Source organism: Bubalus kerabau, chromosome 8 (genome assembly GCF_029407905.1).
Source record: "Bubalus kerabau isolate K-KA32 ecotype Philippines breed swamp buffalo chromosome 8, PCC_UOA_SB_1v2, whole genome shotgun sequence".
In the NCBI taxonomy this organism is placed as follows: Eukaryota; Metazoa; Chordata; class Mammalia; order Artiodactyla; family Bovidae; genus Bubalus; species Bubalus kerabau.
This window is the reverse complement of record NC_073631.1, coordinates 40,267,508-40,283,841: the sequence shown is the minus strand read 5'-3', so window position 1 is coordinate 40,283,841 and position 16,334 is coordinate 40,267,508.

The following is a 16,334-nucleotide window of genomic DNA, read 5'->3' as shown; positions in this document are numbered from 1 at the left end:
CTATTGTCACTCACTGCTTTCCTTGCTGACCCTAGAGACTGAAAGTAAGTCTTTCACCTGGATCTGAGTTTATGCCCTGTTTGTGTTGGAAGCTCTCCAGGTTTTATCTTCCCTTGTGGCTCAGTTGGTAAAGAATCCACTTGCAATGTGGGAGACCTGGGTTCGATCCCTGGGTTGGGAAGATCCCCTGGAGAAGGGAAAGGCTACCCACTCCAGTATTCTGGCCTAGAGAATTCCATGGACTCTGTAGTCCATGGGGTCACAAAGAGTCAGACACGACTGAGCAACTTTCACTTCACTTCACTTCACTTCAGATTTTATTTGAGATTTATTTAAAGGTTTCATCTTCTAGTTAAGTACTGTAGATGAACACTTATTTGGTACTTTGGTCTGATCTTGAGATCAGATTATTTCAATGGAAGCTGGCTGAAAATGCCCTCGACCCAATTTCTTTGGGAAAGGGCTGCTTCAAATGAAAGTGTGCTGATCTAGCCATTGGCCTACTCGTTTGGAAAGGGCTGGTCTCTAGAAACTGGTTACAAAACCCTTTGACCCAGATTTTCTGGGATGAAGCTGTTTCCTTTCAACGGGCTGGTATACAGGCTTGCAAGCTGTTTGAATCACGCCATTTGTGCTGTAGGTTGTTTAAGCTGTTTGAAAATTGTTCTTGAGAGGAAAAATTGTTTTTTACTCTAGGAAATGGGATCCTAGCTATCTTAATGGTGATCCTAGTTGACCACCAGAGGGACTCAAGGCTGATTTTGTGTTTAAATACTTCAGCCCTTTCTTATGTGTACTTTTTTCAAATATATTAATTTTTTTTTTTAATTTTTGGCTGTGCTGGGTCTTCATTGCTATGTGGGATTTCCTCTAGTTGCAGTGAGTGGGACCTACTCTCTAGATGTGGTGCGTGGGCTTCTCACTGAGATGGCTTCTCTTGTTGTGGAGCACAGGTTCTAGGGCAAGAGGGCCTCAGCAGTTGTGGCTTCTGGGCTCTAGAGCACAGGCTCAGTAGTTGCACAGGCTTGGTTCCTTCACGTCATGTGGGATCTTCCTGGATCAGGGATGGAACCCATGTCTCCTGCATTGGCAGACTGATTCTTTACCAGTGAGCCAACAGAGAACCTCCACTACGTGCATTTCTAACTAAATGGAAGCACAACTACGTGACCAAAGGCAGCTTTGACTATCAATGGCCATTATGGGGAAACTTCAAAAATCCTTCTCTTAAAGTCACATTAGACTACAATAGCTCAAAAATTTCTACAACTGAATGGAAGCTTGTTTTGATTGGTATTTTGAGGCTTTCCAACATTATCAGAAGTGTAAGATTGCCTCTCTGCAAAATAAGATTTTAAGGCTAAAACAAACAAATGATTAAAGAAATGTAAAATGCCCCCAAAGCCTCGGGTTCTTCCTTGCCTTCTTTATCTCAGGCTCTGTCTCAAGTGCCATCCTGTCTCTCCCTCGGCTCCTTAGACCCAATGCCACCTCCTGCGCCATCTTCCTCCTCTATATCCACAAGTCACCCATACTAATTCTCTCACCAAACTTTTCCTTTTCTCTGAAATTCTCCCCACTCCCTTCTCTTTTGAGCTTGTCAGAACCCACGTCTTTTTAATTAAGTCTTCTGAGAACCTATAAGCTTAATTTCTTATACTCCCTGGACTAAAACTCAACTGTTCAGTTCAGTTCAGTTCAGTTGCTCAGTCGTGTCCGACTCTTTGTGACCCCATAAATTGCAGCACGCCAGGCCTCCCTGTCCATCACCAACTCCCAGAGTTCACCCAAACTCATGTCCATCGAGTCAGTGATGCCATCCAGCCATCTCATCCTCTGTTGTCCCCTTTTCCTCCTGCAACTGTTAGCAATGGTCAAAGACATTTCCAAAGTAACTGAAGATGCTCACAGATTGACTGAGGAATTTGATATAGACATTCAAACTTAATAACCTAGTTCCTGTACTTGTTGGTCAAGGTCAGAACCAGCAATGGATAAAAACCATTAATTGGGAAAGTCCTGAAAGATCTCCAGAATTATAACCAGGAAATCAGTCTAACTTTTTTTTTAAGATCAGGTACAGACAATCACTATGAGACTTTATATATCCAGAAATTCTTAGAGATTTTCTAAAGCCTGTTATTGGAACAAAATTCAGACTTGCACACAAAAATCTGACAAACCTGTTCAGGAATATCAACCTCAGATTGTTTTTAAAGAAAATTCTGGTCTTCCTTCAGATGTTGAGTCAACCTAGGCAGTTTTTAACCCTATGTTTAAAAAGAAACTGAACCAGGACCTTTCCCATCTAGAAAAAAAAGAAAAGAAAAGAAAAAATCAGAATAGAATGGGGAACTGTTCACTCCAAATTTAGTTAACCTGGCAAATCAGTTTTCCATTCTCTAGATGTGACCTTTAAGAAAGGCAGACACAATTTTTAGCTTTCAGCTTCAGCAAATGAAAACCCCTGAATAAAACCAAAACCACCTACTTACTGCTGTTATTAAAAATATCCAGGATGTTGGAAATGAGATTGTTACAAATTTAAATGCTTTCCACACCTTCAGCCATCTCTTTCCAACATTTTCCCAATTTTTAAAGATGAGCTCTGAGTAACTACAGGGCTCTTCCCAATTTTCCCTTTTAATCATCTTGGAGAAACATTTTTCCAGCTTGGGGATGACTCTCTTCCAGTCCTAACTGACATTGGTGCCACATTCTTCGTTCTCAGCCCCACTGTGAAAACACCCCACCCCTACCCTGTATTAGAATACTAAACTAGTTCAAATAATGGGAATCTCTAATGAGTTTCAAGAGATTCCTGTCTCTGAACATATTCCCTTTTGTTTAGACCCTTTGAGAGCTCCCTACCTCTTTTCTCCTTATTTTGTCTGCCCCTACCCATTTATTAGGCTGAGAATTCTTAGAGAAGAATTATGACAGAATTTCTTTCTCCCAAAAGGGGGAAATAATTCTAGAAATTGATAGTAATCATCAAAGTAACTCACCCGGTGAATTAAATGACCCTTTGACATATTATATAATGTTTATTTGGTCTCTGATAGTATTAACAGATTCTGAAAACAGTAATCATTTTGTCTCTATTGAATCAGTCACCACACTGCTTATGGACAAAATTCACAGCACACCTCCCATTAAATTTCACATAGATCCCTCAAAACATATTCCTGGAATTAATCAACATCCTATGAGTAAAGAAACCCATCAAGGCATAAAGCCCATAATAGAAGATTACAGGGCTCAATGCACCATATTCTTCATACTAGCCTCAAAAGCATTCCCATTTTATTGGTGAGAAAACAGAGTATAGAGGTCTCTCCAGGAACTCTGAACAATAAATAGCATTATTATCCCTAGATATTCTGTTTTCTCTAAATCTCATAGGTTACTAACATTCATTCCCACAGGAAACAAATTTTTTATTGTAATTGATTTATGCAGTGCATTCTTTAGTATTCCAGTTGATGAAGCTAGCCAATATCTTTTTGCCTTCACTTGGGGGGAAGAAAAACAAAACAAAACAAACCAATTCATCTGAATAGTAATGCCTGAGGGTTTCACTGAGTCCTTATTTTTCAAAATCCTGAAGGATAATCTGGATGATATAAATTTTGCTTGAGGTTCTACTTTGTTGCAATATATGGATACTTTACTTCTTTGTTCTCCTTCTCAAGCCTTCTCACAGGAAGACAGAATCCATGTTCATCTACATGACAAGGGAGAGATAAGACAATTGCACTTCTTTGGATATAAAAGATGTCCCCTTGTCTTAATCCATCCCAATAAACTGGGAGCATCTCTGTGACCATTCAAATTGTAATGAAATGTAATGTAACCAGGACCATTACAATTTCGACCACCAGTTTTCAGTAGATAAGGATTTTTCCCCATACTATCAAGCAATTCTCTGATACCAGCTGGTTATCCTATAATTCAATTCTGACATTATCTATGAAAAGATAACATCCATAAGTTTAGTCCTACAAGTCTTTCCTCACTAACCCCACTTTTCAGATATCAATTGTAAGTTCAGGCCTTCACCTGTGCTTCTGACCTACCAGCTATAGGTCAGAGGTTCCATGACCCTCAGTTTGGGTTTGAGTTTGATTAATTTGCTAGAGGAGAACTCAGAGAACTCAGAGAAACATTTTACTTACTAGACCAATTTATTATATAAGGACATAGCTCAGGAAGAGTGATATAGAAGAGATACAGAGCACAAGGGAGGGAGAAAATACACAGAGTATGCTTTCTTAAAGCATGCCACTCTTTCCAAATCTCCATGTGTTCACCTATCCAGATGCTTTCCAAACCCTGTCCTTTTGGGTTTGTTAGGTAGTTAGAATAGGAAAAAGGAGTCCAAAGTGGCAGTGGCTCAAAGACAAAGAAAGGAAAAAGCCTGCGAAAATGGAACAAAAGAAAATCCAAGAACCAGACTGAGAACCTCAGGTGAAACAAACAGCCCTCCTGGCTAGCCCAGTTTACATAGGGCAGGCTCAGGAGGAGGAGACAAAACATATAAAAAGAGGAGCCAAGATTGGGCCTCTCCTTTTGGGTCAGCCCGTATTCACGGCTCGAGGGGTAATATCTTTTACTTGCCAAATAAAACCAAGCTGGAACAGAGCTGTAACACTGGTCCACCACTTTGAATCTTTGCTGTGGCAAGACAGAACTGAGGAAATTACACACTCCCCTGACGCTTAATCCCAGGGACGGGGGAGCCTGGTGGGCTGCCGTCTATGGGGTTGCACAGAGTCGGACACGACTGAAGCGACTTAGCAGCAGCAGCAGCAGCTGACATAGCTGGCGCCTTGTCTCAGATTTAACCTGGCTGAAACAACCTCAGCTCGGCCCCAGTGAGGCGGAGACCAAGCACAGCAGAAGCCCAACTTAGCAAAAGCTCATGTGGTGGAAGCTGAACGTGAAGGAAACCCAGCACAGTTGAGGTGACAAGAAGCCTAGCTGAAAACCAGGAAAGCAGAAACAAACTCAGCAGAAAACTCACAAGGCTCAGCCTCAGATTCCGGAAGACCTCTGGTTAAGGTAGGAGGTCCTCACTCCTACGGCTGGAAGGACATATGGCTACAAAATCTCAATTCCTTTATAACCTCTCGTTTGTTTCCTGGAACCCCCTGCAAACAGGCGAGTGGCAGTGGGTGCAACTGAGGGACTCTGGCAGGGGCTACTCCCCAGTGTGCCCCAAAGGCTCCACCATCTGCTGCACCTTAGTAGCTTTTGCCCAAGTGGGTGAGGATTCTTCTGTCCTTAATTTTCTTTGTGCCAAGGTTCAGGCCAATGAAAACTATGAGCACAGGTCAGGTATTTAGCAGATTTCCTGGCAGGTTATTAAGGGGATTCCTTGGCACATTTTTCCCACTGCTTTTCCCTCCTGTCCTTCAGCTCCTCTCTTCATCTATGCCACTGTTTGGTTGGGCAGGTCATCAGCTTTCCACTTCTGAAAGTTGTGTTTGAAACTGTTTACCTAAGATTGGGACTCAAACCCATGTGGCAGGGACTCTGTGCTATGCTTAGTAACTCAGTCGTGTTCAACTGGGACTTGAGTCCTGCCAAAACCCATGGTGCCTGGTTTCAGGACCTAATGAAGCTCAGGTTCTTGATGTCTAATTGCAAAAAGAATTCAGCGAGAGACACAGAGATAGGTAAGAGGTAGATTTATTCAGATTCAAAGAGAAGCACAGTCCACAGAGTGTGTGCAATCACAGAAGGTGAACGTGGCAGCCATGAAATGTGTGGTTAGTTTTTGTGGGCTGGGTGATTTCATATGTTAATGAGCAGGAGGATCATTCCAACAATTGGGGAACCACCCACTCCTTGGTCTTTTGATAGTGCCTCAGAACTGTGTCATTTGGCTTGCAGATTGAGGATCAACGTTTGGTTAGCTTTGGCTTGTCTGCCATCTTGGACCCATTTGGGTTTGATCAGTTTGTGTTGTGCCCTTGGGCTATGTCATTCTTTCAAAAGTTGTGCCCCGCCCTCTTCCCTCCTGTTTAATACTCTTCCTGAGCCTGGTCTGGGCCCACAGTGTTGCCTCTACAATCTTCTGGAGGGACAACCAGAAAACAGCTGGCCCTTGGGAGGGAAATACTGTATAATATCCAATCCCTCTAGATATTCAGGCCTTCACCTTCCATGTTTCCTACAACATGCGCAACAACAAAATTTCTCAGAGAACCCACTAAGGTGGGTGACAGGCATACAATGCCTGCTAGAAGTCCATCTGTTGGTGGCACCCCTTCAAGGGCAATTGGGCTTCCAGAGATAATTTTTGCCATGTTTGGAGTTACCCCTGCGGGCCGTTTGGGTCTAAACCCTTACCACCCCTCTCCTAAAGTTACAAACATACCCATAGATCAAACCTCCACTCCACTTTTATGGAACATCTGGTCTGTTGCCTCTTATCAATTTGTTCTTAAGCCACTTACTAACTCATACAACCAGGACCCTGCCCCCATGTAGGCAACATCACTCCACCCGCTTATTATTAAAATACTCTTAATGCCCCTAACAGGACCAGATAACCCACTACTTCATCATTACTTCTATTATTACCTAAAGTGGGTTTATGACAATGTAATGTTCACCATTGGAAATACCCTAAACTGCTCTTATGGAGGACTAGGGGAGGAAACCAGTGACTTACATTCCCTCAGAGCAATAGAGGATAAGGCTTATGGCTATTTCACCAGGTTCCCAGTCTCAGGGCACGGGCTTAGAGTGCTTTACATCATGGTATCTATTCCCATCCACGGTGGACAAATCAGCAATGAGTTAAGATTACAACCCCTTAATCCTACCCAGCACTGGTCAGACCTTGATGTCCAACTCCATCCTGGGGGTCCCAGGAGGCTGACATGCCTCAACCTGACTGGGGATTCGATCTCCAGGAGGTTGTCACACCTCAACCTGCCTGGGAATCTGCACCCTGACCTGGAAATGCCCAGCTCTCAGGTTGCAACAGTACTGGGTAGGATAAGGTTCAGAAAGACTCACCCCTAAGGAAGTCACCCATGGAAATAGAAGGAAGCCTATTAGTTGTGGTACTGTGTCTGGTCTCAGCAATAACTCAGGAGTTCAATGAGAACCCCATTGTCTTTCTGGAAAGTCTAAAAGTGGCCCTGCAAAAGTTTACCAATTTGGACTTAGACTCTTACAAGGGACAGGTGACTTTAAAGGACAAATTCCTGTCCCAATTTGCATCAGATATCAGATATCAGGATAAAGTTACAACAGCTACAGAAGTAGCTGCCTCTGCTGCCCCAACAGCTACCCTGCTGCCTCTTTAAATGAGATGGTCCAGACAGCTACCAATACCTTTTATAACAGAGAACAGGAGAGAGAGGCCAAGGCTCAGGAAAGGGAGACAAGGAAAGAGACAATGTATGCCTGGATGCTGGCCACCCTCCAGGGAAGCCCTATTGCAAACCCTGAGTCCTTGAAGGACAAGGCAGGAGGTAAACAATCTGTAGACAGGTGGGACATTGGGCCAAAGAGTGACCAAACCATGACAAGTCTCCTAAAATGGCTTGCTGCAAATGCCATCAATTGGGACAACGGGCATCACTCTGCCCTCGGGACCCAACAGCCTCAAGGTCAGGCGCCAAGCCTTCCCTCATGATGGTTCAACAGGACTGAAGCGGCCCGCTCCAGCCAGCCCGCCTGTCACAGATAACCATCACGGGGCTGGAGCCAAGGGTACAACTGGATGTGGCAAGTAGGTCCGATAATTTCTTGGTCGTCACAGGGGCTACCTACTCTCTCCTGACCTCCTACTGACCTCCTGACCTTCTCCTCCCAAACAGGTACCATTTTGGGTGCTATAGGAAAAACAATTACAGAAAGATTCACCTGAGCACTTTTTTGTTGCTGGGATGGATGAATATTTTCCCACCAGTTTCTGGTGGGCCCTGAGTGTCCTACTCCCTTATTGGAAAGAGATCTCTCCCTGCCTTTGAAATCTTGCAGCTATTTCAGTCCTGACAGAAGATGCTTTAAAATTCTCTCTTAGGGCAAACTATTTTTACCAGCCACCAGGTGAAACAACTCCTGAATGGGAGAGGCCATTTATGGATGTCTGATCAAAGGATCCTCAGATATCAAGTAGTGCTGATGGAAAATCCAGGCCTGACTATATCCCCTTGTGAGGTTCTTAACCCAGCCACCCTCCTGCATACCCCCAAGGTCTCTCTCCCCTTTCACTCTTGCCTAGAAACTTTGGACCATTGGACAAAACCTTGAAAGGTATTGTCAGAAGATCCTCTGACCAATCCTAAGAAAATCTGGTACATTTATGGAAGCAACTTTGTCTTAGATAGAAAAGAAAGAGCCAGATATGCAGTAGTCTCTAATTTCGAGACTATAGAGGCTCAGCCTTTGCCTCCAGGTACTTCAGCCCAATTGGCTGAGCTCATAGCTCTGACTCGAGCTTTAGAGCTGGGAAAAGGAAAAAGAGTAGCCATTTACACTGACTCTAAGCATGCCTTTCTGGTGCTACATGCATATGCTGCTATTTGGAAAGAAAGAGGACACTTGATCACCCGAGGGTCCCCAATCAAGTATGGTGATTAAATTCTTAGGCTCTTGGAGACAGTCCATCTGCCCACTGAGATTTCAGTCTCCCATTGTAAAGGACATCAAAAAGGGAGCAACAAGTGGCATGAGGGAACCTAGCAGATGATCAGACAGCTAAGAGAGCAGCATTACAGAACAATGACCTAATAGGGGTTGCCACTTTAGTTCCACAGACTAATTTGCCATAAACTCCATATACGGAAGGTGAGAATCTTAAAGCTAAGAGTGAGGACTTTCAAGAAGATCATAGGGGGTGGTTTCAAAAGGAGGGACTCCTTTTTCTGCCTGGGAACCTCCAATGGAAGTTGGTTAACTCCTTACGTGAGACCACACATTTAGGGGAGAAGGCCCTCCAAAGATGACTTGAAAGATCCTTCAGAGGAAGAGGCCTCCAAGTGACTATAAGGTAAGTGGTCTCCTCTTGTCCCACTTGCCAGTTAAACAACTCCCAAGGAGCTCGAAGACCCCAGCTGGCCCAGCCCATCCAACAACATGGGACCTACCCAGGAGAGGACTGGTAGATGGACTTCACCCAGATTTCTCAAGGGTATAAATACCTATTAGTCATGATAGATACATTCGCAGGATGGATTGAAGGCTTTCCCACCCAGATTGAGAAGGCTGAGGAGGTAGTAAACTGCTCCATGAAATCATTCCGAGATTTGGTTTGCCCAGGTCATTACAAAGTAACAACAGGACATCATTTACTTCTAAGGTCAACCAAGGGGTTTCTAAAGCATTGGGCATCACTTATTACCTTCATTGTGCCTGGGGCCTCAGTCTTCAGGGAAAGTAGAAAGAGCCAACCAATTCTTAAAATCAGTGATAATAAAAGATAACCCAGGAGATCTCTCTCAGAAGAAAGGGGGCTTTACCAATAGCTCTCCTCTGCACCCATATTGCCCCTAAGGAACAGGTTGGTCTTAGTCCTTATGAGATGCTATATGAGAGACCTTTCGTTTATGTCAATGACCTCTTCCTAGATCCAGAGGCTCAGACCCTCTGGTCTTATACCATGATCATTGAGCAATTCCAACAAGATATGCATTTATGGGGTGTCAACCAGACCCCCAAAATTCTAAAGAGCCACCACTATATGCTCCAGGGACTCAAGTCCTAATTAAAGTCTGGAAAGATGGGTCCCCAAAGGCTCAGCTCCAGCCCACATGGAAGGGCCCCAACCCTGTAATACTTTCTACCCCCACAGCAGTCAAGGTACCAGGACACAACTCCTAGAGTCACTACTCATGAGTCAAGCCATGAAAGAAAACAAAAGAGGACGTTCAATCCACCTGTGAGGGCCTGGGAGATCTCAGATACCTATTCAGGACTACAAATGACTGTCATTCTAATGAACACCCCCAAAATTGAGTTTCTGGGGATAAGCTTTCTCAGGAGAGCTCTAAAGAGCCAACACAGCTTGGCAGAGGTTGTACTCCAAAATAGACAGGAGATAGATCTCCTGATCCCTGAACAAGGGGGGGCATGAGAGATCTTGAATGAGATGTGTCATTTCTGGGTAAATACCTCCAGCCAAGTTAAAGAAAATCTCACAGCCCTCAAGAAAATCATTCAGATCCTACAGGATCTCAAAGAATGAGCTGGAGAGTCCTCAGGGTGACTACTTTCTCTCTTTGGGGGATCCTTCTCCTGGTGAAGGGGAATTTGGAGTTGGCTAACACCCTGCCGAATCCCTGTTATCACCATATTGATGCTGTTTATGATTGCTCCATGTATTACCAACTGTCTAACCCATTTTGTCTCTGCCCAGGTCAACAAGCTACAACATACAGTGCCAGTTCAACAAGGATATATAAAACTACACCTGACCATGGAAAATATGGCTCATCATTAGAGAGACACCGCTATAAGGACTCTGAAGCTTTAGACTAGCAAAAGGGGTAGGCCCAATGCCCCTTGCTGTCTCAGCTCAACAGAAAGTAGACAGAGGGACCTCGATGCCCCTATTCCCAAATAACTGGGCCTCCCATCTCTTGAGGGGGGGAATGTTGGGTAGTTAGAATAGGAAAATGGCAGTGGCTAAAAGTCAAAGAAAGGGAAAAGCCTGTGAAAATGGAACAAAAGAATATCCGAGAACCGGTGTTAGAACCTCAGGTGAAACAAACAGCTCTCCTGGCTAGCCCAATTTACACAGGGCAGGCTCAGGGGGAGGAGATAAAATATATAAAAAGAGGAGCCAAGATTGGGCCTTTCCCTTTGGGTCAGCCTGCCCTCATGCCTTGAGAGTGTACCATCCTTTGCTTGCCAAATAAAACTGAGGTATAAGGGAGCTGTAACAGTGATCCCATTTCAAATCTTTGCTGTGAGACAGAACTGAGGAAATTACACACGCCCAGACAGATTTTTATGGAGGTTTCTTCACATCAGTAGGAGAAGGCAATGGCACTCCACTCCAGTACTCTTGCCTGGAGAATCCCATGGATGGAGGAGCCTGGTAGGCTGTGGTCCATGGGGTCATGAAGAGTCAGACACGACTGAGTGACTTTGCTTTCACTTTTCACTTTCACGCATTGGAGAAGGAAATGGCAACCCACTCCAGTGTTCTTGCTTGGAGAATCCCAGGGACGGTGGAGCCTGGTGGGCTGCCATCTATGGGGTCTCACATAGTCAGACACTATTGAAGCGACTTAGCAGCAGCAATCACATCAGTGTGACTGATTAAACCTTTGGTGACTAAACTCAATCTCCTGCTCCTTTCCTCTCCCTAGAGGTTGGAGTGAGGGTGAGTGGGACCGAAAGTCCTAACCATTCAGTTATATGATGTTCCTGGCAACCAGCACCCATCCTTAGACATTCCCAAAGTCACCTTATTAACATAGCAAAAGACACAATGCTTGTTCTCATCCCTTAGGGAATTCCAAGGGTTTTAGACGCTCTACGCTAAGAATCACATTTTGCCAGAACTCTCCACCCTGATCCAAATGTCTTAGGTGACCCTGCAAGGCATGGCTTATAGCTTCACTGAGTTACACAAGACTCTGATCCATGTGATCATGTTGGTTAGCTTTCTGTGACTGTGGTTTTCATCTGGAGACCTTAGGACTGTAGTTCTCACTTCTCTCTGTCCTCTGATGGATGAGAAGAGGCTTGTGCAAGCTTCCTGATACGAGAGACTGGCTGTGGGGAAAACTGGGTCTTGCTCTGGTGGGCAGGGCCATGATCAGTAAAATTTTAATCTAACTCTATGCTGATAGGTGGGGCTGTGCTCCCTCCTTGTGAGTTGTATGGTTTGAGGCCACCAGTCCTGGAGTCTGAAGGCTGTATGGTAAGGCTTTTGGCAACTTCCGAGAGGACTCATACCAACATGTGCCTCCACCTCCCACGACTGCTGCTGCCAGTGGCCCTGTCCCCACGGCAAGCCACTGTTGACCCACACCTCCACAGGAGACCCTCAAACACTCACAGGCAGTTCTGGGTTCATCAGAGAGGTGCTTGTAATGATCTACGAGGTGATTTATTGCTTTACTCTATTGTTCCTCTTGTTCATGCCTTTTCCCCCCTTTTGTTATCAACTTTCCTCACTTTAACTGTCATTTTAGTTATAATTAGTCTCATAGGCATAGTTAATTTATAAAATGCAGCTTTTCAAGATTTTTTGGTTGGAGTCCCACCTGCCTGAAAGGACAAATCTCAACTAAAAGATTTAAGCTTACATCTGCTTTGAATTGTGCTTAAAGAAATAACCATAGACTGGAATCAGATTTTTTAGCCAATTTGCTATCAGTTGGAAGTTTTTCTTAATCCATTTTGATAGTTCCTGTTGCTCATGCTTACCATGTCCAGGTTCTAATGGAATGTTTTATTATGAGTAATTGATACTAAAACCTTTAGTATCAATAGTTCATTTCAGTCCCTTTACATAATCATCATTTTTATTTCTAAATAATTATGGTTTAATTATGTTTTTAGTTAACAGTCCCCACAGCCAGTCTCTCCTTCCTGTGCAGGAAGCTTGTACAAGCCTCTTCTCCTCATCCATCAGAGGACAGAGAGAAGAAGAACTACAGTCCCAAGGCCTCCAGATGAAAACCACAATCACAGAAAGCTAACCAACATGATCACAACTTTTGAAATTATCCATGCTAACAAGACTGTACTCAACCACTAAAGAAGATCTGATGCGATGTTTACAAGTCTACAGTTTATCACAAGAAAATGGTATAATTCAGTAACATCATTAAAATAAGGATATGCATTGTAATTAATGGCTGTCTTACAGCAATGAATCTAGAGAGGCCAAGCTCCAATTTAGAAGTGTAAGCTCCAACTATCTTCCTTCATAAAAATCACTCTGGATACACTTTCACTCATACATCAGGAATCACTGGTATGTGTACCAAACACCTGAAAACCAGGAAGCTCAAATGGAGTCTCAGTTAGGTTTTCTTATAGCCCATAGGCATATTCCTATTATACAACCAGTCTTGATGACAGAGCCCTCCAGGTTTCTGAGAAAAGTTGTAAATCACCACTGTCACTGGTATCAGTAATGACACTCACAAGCTGATACTGATGGAGCAGGACCCAGTGGCCCTTGCCCTGCTGCCATGTCCTCTGCCTGCCTTTTGCCCTTGGAAATGTTTAGCCGAAGGATAAGTTTAATCAGAGAAGGGAGAAATGCTGAAAGAAAGGAAAATATTCAAATGAGACAAAAAATGTAGTCATTAAGCATAGTCAAGGAACTTTAATTCTTTCTCAAAGGCTATAGATAATATTCTGAGCCATATCCTGTGAGCTGTCTTCAGATACCAAAACATCAGGTGGAAAAGTTAACTACATGATGACCAGACTGTACCCAGGACATGAGCTGCCACAGTTTTGAGAATTGCCCGCAAATGTGAACAAATGGTCTCTGGAACTGAAGATTAACTGTACCTAAAACAATCAAGATGATGCTGATCAGACCACTGATGATAATTTGAAGATGACTGTTAGAGATGACTATGCTGTTTCTGGATGGACACCACCCCTCTGCCCAACTCTGTCTATAAAAGCTCTCACCCCTTACTTGTTGAGGTTGAGGATGGGGAATCAGCCTCTGGACAGATGTCTGCCACCCATGCACCCACAGCTCCCGGCATCTTAACTAAAGCAAATTTTCCTTTCCACAAACCTGGCCTGTTTACTGGCTTTTGAGTGGTGAGCAGCTGGACCCACCAACTCCTTTCAGTAACAATGTAAACTGTCACCAAGTTTCCAAGACTCATGATATAGAGCAAAACTATTAACCAGTATGATTTATGTTTTGACCATACTTCAGTGCCTGATGCATTCTTATTCAGTAGAAGATCTCAGGCTAATTTCAATCCTACTAGAATTAACCATCAGTCCAATGTCATTAATATCTTCTTCTAATAGCTCAATCTAATGGTCCTTAACTCTATTATATCATCTTGCAAACATTCTTGACATGAGAGATAAAGTGAGAATCTCAATTAACAAAAAGCTATATTTAACAGTAATAATTTAAGTGCTGCTATATCAATAACCTCAGATATGCAGATGATACCACCCTTATGGCAGAAAGTGAAGAGGAACTAAAAAGCCTGTTGATGAAAGTGAAAGAGGAGAGGGAAAAAGTTGGCTTAAAGCTCAACATTCAGAAAACTAAGATCATGGCATCTGGTCCCATCACTTCATGGAAAATAGATGGGGAAACAGTGGAAACAGTGTCAGACTTTATTTTTGGGGCTCCAGAATCACAGCAGATGGTGACTGCAGCCATGAAATTAAAAGACGCTTACTCCTTGGAAGGAAAGTTATGACCAACCTAGATAGCATACTGAAAAGCAGAGATTTTACTTTCCAACAAAGGTCCATCTAGTCAAGGCTATAGTTTTTCCAGTGGTCATGTATGGATGTGAGAGTTGGCCTGTGAAGAAAGCTGAGCACTGAAGAATTGATGCTTTTGAACTGTGGTGTTGGAGAAGACTCTTGAGAGTCCCTTGGACTGAAAGGAGATCCAACCAGTCCATTCTAAAGGAGATCAGCCCTGGGTGTTCTTTGGAAGGAATGATGCTGAAGCTGAAACTCCAGTACTTTGGCCACCTCATGCGAAGAGTTGACTCATTGGAAAAGACTCTGATGCTGGGAGGGATTGGGGGCAGGAGGAGAAGGGGACGACAGAGGATGAGACAGCTGGATGGCATCACCGACTCCATGGACGTGAGTTTGGGTGAACTCTGGGAGATGGTGATGGACAGGGAGTCCTGGCATGCTGTGATTCATGGGGTCGCAAAGAGTTGGGCATGACTGAGTGACTGAATTAACTGAACTGAACCCTTCAACCAATATGCAGTCCATAAGAACCATTTCACCTGTGAAGTATGCCTGTTTATTACCGGTTCAGTTCAGTTGCTCAGTCATGTCTGACTCTTTGTGACCCCATGGATTGCAGCACGCCAGGCCTCCCTGTTCATCACCAACTCCCGGAGTTCTCCCAAACCCATGTCCATCGAGTCAGTGATGCCATCCAGCCATCTCATCCTCTGTCATCCCCTTCTCCTCCTGCCCCCAATCCTTACCAGCATCAGGGTCTTTTCCAATGAGTCAACTCTTTGCATGAGGTGGCCAAATTACCAGTTACAAAGGTAAATTTAAAAAACACCTCAAAAACTTAAAAAAACAGTCTTCATAGTCTCATTTTTCATTCCATAGTCTCATTTTTAATGTTTAAATAGTCCATTTTAGTACTCTTGTTCAGTTTACTCTTCTAGGTAATTTTTCTGATATGTATTATTTACCAATCTCTGCACTATTAACTGTGACAACCAAAATCAGACATTCTAATTGGCCAGGCAACTGCCCCTCTACTGTGATGCTCAAATACAGGAAATGATTATCCACTATTTCCAAAATATATTTTGTTATCAAAAAATAGGAAAAGAAGACCATGCTGGGCAGCAATCGCTGCATAGTTGCCATGGCTCCATATACATACTGAAACTGTAGTAGAAAAGATATAGGAGTAGGAAATAAGACATGGTCACAGCAGGAAGCTGCTCAAATAAGTTTTTTTTTTTTAATTTTTAATCCTCTAAGTACTAGCCTGAAATAGTAATTTTGATTTAAGTAAGGTTTGATTTAATCTTCCTCTGAATTTCTTTCCAAAGAAATAATGTTTCTGAAGCTTATTACTCAAGAAGTCAAAAATCCTAAAATAAAATTTTAATTTTCTTTTAAACTGGAAGAATGAGGCAAGTCCAAGTCTTGCCCTGAATCATAGGTATCACCTCCTGCTCAGCCATTATGAACTCCTTACCAAGTAAAGGCAATAGCATACAAGCTTAATGGAAAGAGATTCTAGGGCAAGGTGAGGGTATGGGGGTGATGCCAGGAAGAAAATGGCATCTTATTTCATTATCCAAATTTCATTATCCTTATTTCATTATCCAAATGCATTTTCTTTTACCAGTTTTTCTTGTGAATAACTGAAAGATCTGACATGAATTGAAACATGTTTAATCTATTATAATATGGTCTCTAATGAATCTTATTGTTTAAAAGATGAATACTTGATCAGGATGGGGAACACATGTATACCTGTGGCGGATTCATTTTGATATTTGGCAAATCTAATACAGTTATGTTAAGATTAAAAATAAAATAAAATTAAAAAAAAAAAAAAGATGAATACTTGAATAATACAGCCACTAGGGCTTACAATAAGGAGAGGATGCAAGAAAAAAAAAGTATACATTTTA